Source organism: Geospiza fortis, unplaced genomic scaffold, assembly GCF_000277835.1.
Source record: "Geospiza fortis unplaced genomic scaffold, GeoFor_1.0 scaffold274, whole genome shotgun sequence".
In the NCBI taxonomy this organism is placed as follows: domain Eukaryota; kingdom Metazoa; phylum Chordata; class Aves; order Passeriformes; family Thraupidae; genus Geospiza; species Geospiza fortis.
In genome coordinates, this window is record NW_005054485.1 from 842263 (window position 1) to 851096 (window position 8834).

Genomic DNA, 8834 nt, shown 5'->3' on the forward strand with positions numbered 1-8834 from the left:
AATGACAGAAACAGAAGGATTTTGTGAAGGCTGTGAAGTTTCCCTTCACGAAGTTATGAGATAATCAACAGCCTCAGCACTTTCTTGTAGCCATTCTAGAATGGGATCCAAGAGGAGCCCAAACTCAGGGAATACCCTTGGACAGCAGAACTACACTGGGAAATAGACTCATAGCTGGGCTGAGATGTCCCATGCTCTTGGGATCAGTGCTGCTGTGAGCATATATAAAAAGTCTAGTTGAGATGAAACTTTTCAAAGTCTATGCAGAACTTTTTGTTGCTGGGGACTTTGATCAGAGTACTGTCCATTAAGCTTTTCTTTCATATTTAGACAAAAATGTCTGTTTAATTTACCTCAAAATATACCTTAAAAATTCCCTATCATCTACCATGCTAATTCCTTTTCCAATGAGTTATGCAATCTGGCTTAGCAGAAATAAAAGGCAGCAAGCCTGATGGCAAGTTCTGGGCAAACATGCAAAACACACATTTTATGACCAAAAAGTCAGCTTGATTGACTGGAAAGAATTAGTGTCTCATTTGGCTGTGGCAGAACAACGGATAACTTCTGTGAGTACAGAAGAGTATCTTGTCAAGTCCAGCTCTTGTCTGACTTTCTCTCTTGAACTTGGAAACTTTAAAGCCTGTCTTAGGAAGCTCTAACGGGAGAACATGACTGTCACATGACATGAAGTAATTCCCTTTCTCACCTGTGGTGATCACAAGACCTCCAAGCACATGGTCAAGACTGGTGAATGCCACACTGGGCAGCAGAGACAGCATGTTCACTCTATTTTATTGCTGTACAAAACCCAGAGGAGTTTCATCCAGCAATAGCATTTTTCTTAGAGGCTAGAATATAGCTGATTTATTTCAAGAACCATGTAATCTCATTTTAATGCCCATGAGAGTTGATGAGTCCCAAACCTGCTCTGCTGTACTATTCCATTACCCTCACAGCCAGATGCCGCTGAGACCAGTGCTTGCTTCCTGTCTGCTGAGGAAAGGATTACAACTGGAGGAAGACTTCTGGCAGAAATGTAATTTTCAGGAAACAAGTCAAAAACATACTTTTTGAAAAATAACCTGGTTTTATTTGCATCATTTTTGCTGAAGTCATTGGAACAGTGATTGGGCTCCCCCCACTTTGTTTCTAATGGTGGAAGCTATATTGGTATCAACAGTCCACATTTGGGTTTATTGAATATTTGCAGATGTCTCTGTTGTACTCAGAATCTTTCTGATGTACCCAGCAGTTAATTCTCTATTTTCACAGCTTGTTTGGAGACAGATGATCATTTGCTGGAGCTAAGACTGCAATTTATGCAGTGCTGGCTTCACAGAAAGTAAGACTGATGTGCTTTTCCACCTGCTTTTCCCTGGTCCAGAAACAGTGAACTCAGTCCTTTTAGTTTTGTATTTATGTCTGCTCAGGGACTGGTGTCTTCTTCATTTACAGCAGCTGGTGCTAATCCCCATGGTTACTCATACGCTTTTTTAAATGTCCTTCCTTCAACTGGCAAGGCAGATTCCTTTGTGTGGGAGACACCATTGCTCTCTAGTGGAAATCCACCAATCTCATCTAGCTTTTTGATGCTCTAACTTGAGCATCAAAATTTTGACTTGGATGAGCAATGATAGGCCCGGACCCAGATGTCTGCTAGAGGAACATAGTCCCCAGATCCTATTTGATCTTAGGGTACATTCTGTAAACAGGACAGCTCTTACTGACTCAGCTCTGATGAGGAAAAAATGAGAGGCAAGAGGATGGTAAGAACATTTTGGTAAAGGCTGGAAATGAAATGACATTGTTCCCAGCATCTTATGTCTTCTAAGCTTGTATATCCTCTCTGCAGCAGCTAGCAGAACCAGAGTTTTCCCAGACCTGTGTGTTTCAAGAGGCAGATATGACCCCGTCCCCATTATGGGAGGGGCCTATAATTTCCATCCTAATGCATCTCTGTCCCTTTGTATCACAGCTGTTCCAGACCAACCTTCGCTAGCCGTGCTCCATTTCAGGGTGATCTGTCCTTTTGTGTCCAGAAGACCTGTATTGCAACACCTAACCAAGGGCTGTCTGAAGAGTGAACAGCAGACAGCCCTGTGGTAGCTGCTGAAGTTCACTTGTTGCATGCTAGTTTCAACAGGCATTGCCATTTTTTGCTCCTCAGCTTATCCCTTGCTTTGATTATGTCACTACTCATGGGCTTCATACTAAGGACTGGTCCTTTCCCTCCTCGTTTACATCTTCCTACAAGACCTTTCTCCTTCTGCATCCGTGGTCATCTTCTGCTTGATGACAGAGAGGACCTTTTCATGTCTGTTTAGTCTATACACTTATTGTACCTTTTCTTCTGACTGCACAGTACCCACACGGTATCACTTCTACCCTTCCTAATTTTTAAACCCTCGTGGAGCTCTGGGCTTGAGCTTGATATAGCCCCGTCACCACCAGGCAGAGCCTTACCTCCTCTGCAACTCCAACAGGTCTAAGTGGCCAAGCCTACTCTCACTAGAAAAGGAGAAAGGAAAATTCAGGGTAGCAAAGGGCCTTGTAAGCCCTGAAGTACAACCACAGTGGTACAGAGGGACTGGGCTTCCGGGAGCAAGGAAAACAAGTCTGGTGCTTCTTTTTAGTTATACAAACTTTGTAAGAATGTAATTCCACTGGGCTGAGCTGTGAATTGTCTCAAGTGAGAGAAATAAGAGTGTTATTCATGCCCATGACTTCATCTCTCCAAAGATCAATTATGCTGTGCCACAAGCCTCCTGTCTCCTAATTTTGCTTAAAGGGTATGCGCCAGATGACAAGACAGAGTCATCCCTTTGATTCCTTTTGATTAAGTCTGATTACCTTCTCAGAAGATGAGGAAGTTACACATACTCTGGAGGACAAGTCAGAGCTGAGATTGTATGGAACTTGGCTTCAGAAAGAAGAGGTCACTCTTTATGTTTTAATTATTGGTTCCAGCATTTAATGGGCCTTCTGTCACATGATGAGGATGCAGAAGGGAGGACAAACTTAATTGTTTCCAAAAATTGCTGCAGTAAAATATATAAGGGAAGGAGAACATGAAATAATAAAAACTATCAAAAGAGTTCAGTTTTGGGGTGGGACAGGCAGCAGTAAAATTGCAACAAAGAAAAGCAAATCTTTAGCATAAATTAAAAAAAAATGAACAAAATCAGTTAAAATTGAGGCTCCCTTACTCATCAGTTGATAGCAAAGGAATACAGCCCTCTTAGCATTGTTTCTTGCAGGGGATAAGGTTCCAGCAGAGGAGAGTCCAGCACCAACAAAAAAAAAAGTAGGAACATATGGAAACATGGAAAAACACTCTGTCAAGGAGTCTGTTGTCTAAAAGCCCAGGATCAATGTGGGATTTTTATCTGTGTTTTGCAGACAAGAAACTGAAGCATTGAGGAACTATGTGGTTGGATCAAGATGATGCAGAGAAAATATCTATAGTCATAAAATAAATAATTTAAATGTTTAAATGTTCAAAATGCCATTTTGAGATAAAGAGAAGGTTTGAGGATTGTGGAGCTATGCAAATGGAAACCATGAAAATAACTGCAAAAAATCCAGCCTACAACTTGTGTCCTCACACTATTTTCAGCTAATGCAGATGTTAAGATCCCATTATTTCTTAATGTTAAGATAGTGCAGGCTTATAGTGACAGTTCCTTTCTCTGGAGAGGCTTTGAAATTACTAAGCCATCTGCCTGCTGCCATCTGTTGTTACTTTGGAAATGAATTTGTCAGGTCAGTTGGAAACAGGTTTCAAATAAACCACTGCTCTGAAAGATAATGTACAATTTCTGTCGGTGGTGTCACCCTTCCATCACAGTGCATCTGCCTCCCAGGAACTCCCAGCTGGTGCCTGTTTAATCAGTGGGGAAGGCACTCTTCTTCTCCAGCAGAATCTCTGCTGTTTATGCACATCTTCCCCTTGTGGTGGGGTTGCTTGGCACACGCGGGTGTGCTTTGCATGCCACCCACCCACACTTCCACATGGCCTTCTCCCCACCGTGGCACAGAGGTGACACTTGAGCACATCCACGCTCCAACCCTGCATGCAAAGGCCAGGTCACTCCCTCCAGCTGCCTGTCAGGGGACAGGCAGATACACTTCCACTGTCAGAGTGGAGTCTCCCTAGTGGAGGGAGATCAGAAAGGGAAACGAGAAAGACAGAGTTGGCAGGGGACCTGCCTTTTTTCCTCAGTATATACAGCTGTGTACTTAGAGCTGAGTTACAGTGTCAGCTCTGCTCATGAGGGTGCCCTCAGGACAGGGATTCAGCCTGTGTGAGATAGTTTTGGGTGCATTACACCTCTGTTTATCAATGTAAATAAGGAACAGTATCTTTAGATAACCTGGTGCTCACAGAGGACATGAAAATCTGCTTGGGAAAATGTATAGGCTGGAATGGGTTCCCTCAAAGCTTCATACTCTGTCTCAGACCTCTGACAGCAGGAGTCACACTACCTCAGGTATTACATGAATATAAGCCTGAAGCCAAGCTCTGCACACCCTTGCTGTGTAAAACTGCCTGTACTGTTCAAATTCCCTTGCTGTTGAGGGGCAGGACCGATCTGTTATCACAACAAGATAAGAAAGATGGAATCATGTGTCAGCTAAGCCTTGATATACATGCCCTTCATTGTATTTGTAGGACCATACCAAATGTTACTTCTGTATATACAGACTTTTCAAGGGTGATCTGTCCCATGGCTATTGCAGCTTCGTTCATATGGTGGTTAGATTCACAAAAATGACCGGCAGAAAAGGGAACTTTCTATATTTCTTCTGGGCACAGAACAGACTACACACAGAAAGTCTGAATTTTAAGGTAGCTTTAGGGAAATTTTTAAACATACAGCAGCTGGTAAGCAGGCACTTCTTGGAAAATGGGTAATTGCTGGTCATTTCTTGTCTGCTGTATTGCTTCACCGTTCTGCAGCAAAAATCCAATGCACTTGGCCTCTGCTACTCTGACAATTCAGGAAGAAAAAGAGGAGCCAAGCCACTCTCTGTGCCACTGTCTGTGCCATCTTTTCCTCTCCACATGCAGCAAGGAGACAGGAATCTTCCCTATATAGCCTTTGCCTGGATGTGGAATCTGAGCATAAAAGATGGTGGGGCTGATGAGGGTGAGGACATATTACTGTTTTGCACAGAAGCCAAGTCCTGTGCACAATCCCACCATGCCACAAATACCGAGGGGCTCTCAAAGGTGATAATTTTAAAATTATTAACTGAGTATTTCCTGCAGAGGGTAAAAGAATTAAGCAGATGATTCCTAAAGAATAATGTGAGCAAAGTATTTTCTGGAAGGACACGCTACCACAGCTGCAGCCTGCTTCCCCAATACTGGCAGGCAAGATTCTCAGGGGAGAGTCACTTTTCTACAGGAGAGTCTGGAAAGAAGACACTGTCTTCAATGAAGAACTAGAACAACTCAAAACAGCAATTCTATGCCTTTATTTACCCTTATAGATCAAAATTCTTCACTTCTCTCCCCCAAGTGCACACCAAATACATGAGCTCCTTATGGGAAGAGCAGGAATAGGACTGAGCAGTAACTAAGGGACAAAGGCATTGTTTGGCCAGAATCCCATTCACAGTGGAAATCCAGAGCAGCAAAAAGTGCCCAGGTATCTTTCAGGTCAGATTGTAATTCTCCCAGTGCTCTTTGCTTGCTGGTTCACACCCTCTGCTCTGCAGGACAGCCTCCAAAGCTTCCATACCTGCATACTGTACCCTTTTCAAGAATTACATAGATGTTTGACTCAGTGCTGAAGAGACAGAGATCATTATGCCCCCTCATTGTGTGATCTTGAAGCTTTTGGTAAAGAAAACTTAATTTATTTCTGAAAGAGGAAGTAGGCTAATTTTAAAAAGTTCCACTAGGTAGAAGTCATGCTTTTGCTGCTGTTACTCAGAGGACAGTGAGTACTTATAAGGCAAAAATGGGAACAGTACCCAGTTGAAGTACCCATTTCTTGATATGGACAAAGAGCTCACTGATGAAGCTTTGTGAGAGTGAGTGCAACAGCACCAGTTTCACACCCACTGCCAACACAGTTAAGCGCTTCTTTACCTCAAACTGTATTACTTGTTTCATCCTTCAAAAAAATATTCTTCTACCTCTGCAGAACACCCCTGCTCTGTTACTGAGTTGCCTTGTATCCTCTCTGGCTTGCCATGGCTCCTTCTCTGAACACACAACTCAGTTGCTTCCCTTTCTTACTGGCTTCATTTGCTGTCGACACAAGACGCCAATATTCCTTGATGCTTTGCCGCTTCCAAACCACTGCCCTGCCGTGCTAAGTATCACTGAATGCCTTTCTTTTTCCTGGGTCTTTTGTTTGCATTCTTCCCTTGAGATGCCTCTTTAAAGCATCTTCTTTACAAACCATTCCGAGTGCGGCAAATCCGTCTTCCAGAGAAAGGCTTAAGAAGCTCTTGCGGTTTAGCTCACACAAGAGAAGACAGAGTGACTCAGTTGCAGTCACAGGCAACATACTTAGGGACCAGACTCCTAGATCTGAGGTCTTGTTAATCCAACCTGCCCGCTACAAAGCCCCTCCCATCCCCAAACGCCAAACCACAAGTTCTCACAGCCTCTCTTCTCCCAGCTCCCCTCGGTAATTTTGAATATGGATTCAGGGAAAATTCATAACTGCTGTGCCAAGCCATTAAAATGATGCCTCTCTCATATAGAAGAGACTGTTTCAATGATTTTAAGAAAAAGTGGAGTTCAGAATTTCAATTTGCACCCAATCAGGCAGGAGATGAGGCCTTCCTATGGGATTCCCAAGATGCACTTTTGTGACCTGAGCTGCACAAGTCCAAGAGACAAAAATATCAGTCAATTACAGGGGCTTCATATCTACACTTTTGCCTTCAATGACATTTGTTACCCTGGTTATGGAGACCCAACATCACGAAGTCCACTGTCCTCGCACTTAGAACTTTCTACTTTGAACCTTCTCCCTTGGTGCAGGCAGCTCCTGGTATCAGCACAGGCTGGGGATGAGCAGATGGAGGGCAGCCCAGTGAGAAGGACTGGGGATTGCTGGTGGATGAGAGGCTGGACATGACCCAGCCATGGGCACTCCCAGCCCAGAAAGCCAAACGTGTCCTGGGCTGCATCCAAAGCAGTGTGGGCAGCAGGGGAGGGAGGGGATCCTGCCCCTCTGCTCTGCTCTGGTGAGAGCCCACCTGGAACCCTGCATCCAGCTCTGGGGTCCCAGCACAGGGAGGGACATTGGGAGGCCACCAGGTTGACTAGGGGGATGGAGCACCTCTTTACTGAGGAAAGTCTGAGAGAAAGGGTTTTTTCAGCCTGGAAAAGAGAAGACTTTAGGGTAACCTAATTGCAGCCTTCCAGTATGTGGAGGGAGCCTACAAAAAAGATGGAGGGGACAAAGAGGAATGTCTTCAAACTGAGAGGTATTAGGTTTAGATTAGATATTTGGAAGAAATTCTTTCCTGTGAGACTAGTGAGGCACAGGAACAGGTTGCCCAGAGAAGTTGTGGATGTCCCATCCCTGGAAGTGTGTAAGACCAGGTTGGATGAGGCTCTGAGCAATGTGGTATATTGAAAGGTGCCGCTGTCCATGGCAGGGGGGGTTGGAAGTAGGCAATCTTTAAGGTTCCTTCGAACTTAGACCAGTCTGTGATTCAGATAGTAAAGCACAAAGGTTTTTTTGTTGACTAGGTGGTAACTAAAGAGTCCCTCACCCAAATGTGATTGATTGAAGGTGGCTGACAGCATCAGTAAGGCCAGCACAAGTATCCCAGCTCTCAAACAGTTACCCATCTGTAGTGACACACTTCAGGAGGATTTTCAACTGAGATATGTTTTATTGTAGTTTTTTAATTCCTCAATTTGCAATGTCAATTGAAAGCCAGAGATGACAGAAATGTTGGTCTGAACAGCTCAGAGGTATAATTGGATATGAAATGAGAAATTGTTTTGATGTAAAAGAATATCTCAGCCACATGCCCTCATATACTTATGGTGCTTTCACCTTCTCTCCAGATCACTTCATCACTGCCTTTTATGGAAGAGCTGAATCAGAGCTCCATCTTCTTTATTGTGTTTGGGCACTGATTGCTTTGATCATGTTGAAGTGCAGTATTGCACTAATGATCACTAAACCCACCTTTGATGTTGCTGTGAATGTGCTGCTTTGCCAGTGAAGAGAATGTAAATGCTTTTGTTTTCTGATTATTGTCATGTTTAGAGACAACAACAGCAAGACGGGGGAAGAAAGTGTGAATTCTTAATGGAATGAAAAATTTGACTGCTGCTTTGCTCCCTGCATCTCTGCATTCTGCAGAGACAGAGCTGAATGCTTGGCTCCATGCTGAATTGTGTGGGAAAAGCTGAACCCAGCTACATGCAACATTGCCCCTGGGGGCCAGTACACTGGTGTGGAAGACCACTGCAAAGGCAAAGCACAGTAAGTCCACTGGAGAGGGGTGCACCCTGGCTGCAGCCTGCCCTGGGGCACTGATGCATGTGAAAAGAGTCAGGAGCTATGGGTTTCCCCCACTGCTTCCTATCACATCTATGCAGTGCCTGGTCAAGGTCCAGCCCATTCTAAATTTGCTATAATCTCTCTTGGCATTTACACTATGCTTAACCCCATTGTATCCAACTGCTTTACAGTACAAGAAAGTCCATTCTGTGACAAGATCTGTCAACAGTGAAAAATGCCATTGTTACAGGAATACACTTTGCTTCCATATACTTAATCCTGATAGATAAATGTCCAGAAGGGATAGCACTGTCATCAGGTCATCCAAAACTAGTAAAGTCC